Source organism: Morus notabilis, unplaced genomic scaffold, assembly GCF_000414095.1.
Source record: "Morus notabilis unplaced genomic scaffold, ASM41409v2 C11421732, whole genome shotgun sequence".
NCBI lineage: Eukaryota > Viridiplantae > Streptophyta > Magnoliopsida > Rosales > Moraceae > Morus > Morus notabilis.
The window spans coordinates 1-1,538 of NW_010387149.1; the positions used below are offsets into that span (position 1 = coordinate 1).

Sequence of the window (1,538 nt, forward strand, 5' to 3'; positions counted from 1 at the left end):
GACTGTAAATTTGCTCGCTTTTGGTGTCATTGGTACCATTCCATTTATGTTGGATTGTGTGATCTTACAGGAAAGGTTGGTTATTTTTTTGGTGTTAGGAACGTTGACTTCATCCGTACGTAACAAGAGCGGCAGATGGAAAATGATGGATACGAGAATGTTGCAAACGACACTGAAAACCCGTATATTCCCTTGGCAACTTCTATTCAAACGAAGTTGCAGAGGTTGTCTCCTTTATCCTCCAACCGTTGTATCTACAGAGTGCCTGACCGACTACGGAATATGAACTCAAAGGTGTACACACCCAAGGTGGTTTCCATTGGTCCACTCCACCATGGAAATAAAAGCTTAAAACTGATGGAAGATAGTTACAAGCTTATCTCCAACACACCAACCAAAGCTTGGAGTTTTACGTAAGGATTGTAAAGGAAAAAGAAGCAGAATTGCGCGATTGTTATGCTGAACTTATAGATTTTACAAGTGATGAACTCACAGAGATCGTACTAGTGGATGCTGTTTTTATCATTGAGTTCATGTTGAGGGCTGAATCAAATAATTATGGAGTTGAGGATGATAACTACATCTTTCGTAATCCATGGTTGTCGTAGGACGTCATTCATGATTTACAGATGATTGAGAATCAGCTGCCCTTTTTCATCCTTGAGGATCTTTGGCAATGATGATAGGCCTTCAATCATCAAGCTTTTGCTACAAGTTTTTCATAAGAAGCAAGCGCTTATGGATGAAAATTTGGACCGATTATGTTCTTCTAAAAAACAGCATTTTGTTGATTTATTGAGAGAATTGTATGTTCCCTTGAAGCCAAAGGAAGGGGAGCTAAAAAGTATAACCACACCAAGCATAACGAAGCTACACCAGGCTGGTGTTAAGTTAAAGGTGGGGTCCAGCAAAAATTTGTTTGACATTGTTTTCTCTAATGGGATTTTGGAGATTCCCGAGTTGATATTATCTAGTGATGCTGCAGAAGTTGCATTAAAAAACTTACTTGCCTTTGAGCAGTGACATTGCGAAAGGAAATACATTAATGATTATGTGACGATTATGGATCCCCTCATCAATACATCAATCTGTCTATTTTATGGTTACTAACATAATATAATTTTAAATATATTTATTTATTTATTTAAGTAATTATGAATTTATATAACTGATTTTAAAAAGTAGTTATAACTAGAGATAAAAATGTGATTACGAATTATTTTTACAGACTTATATACAAATATTGCAACTTGTAGACATTTCTTTTCTCATCTATTGTAAAATGGACATATATATAATTAACTCTAGAATATAACGTAAATTCCATTTCTCATTTTTTCATGCCTTTTACTAGTACTAGTTGAAGACACGTGCTATGCACATGAGGAGCAATCGTGTATTAAGTTTTAATTATCGCGTTATTATTAAAACCATATAATGGTCCAAAAAATCTAAAATTAAAAAAATAAAGTTTTTTAGGTAAGTAGTCAAAAAAAGATTAAAAAAAGAACTAAAATGAAAGAGAAAAAAAAAAAAAA

At 33.9% G+C, this 1,538-nt stretch overlaps 1 pseudogene; it reads left to right on the top strand.

The window, feature by feature from the left end:
- Positions 1 to 135: 135 nt before the first annotated feature.
- On the top strand, positions 136 to 1,023 carry LOC21383796 (annotated as a pseudogene).
- The last annotated feature ends 515 nt before the right edge of the window (positions 1,024 to 1,538 follow it).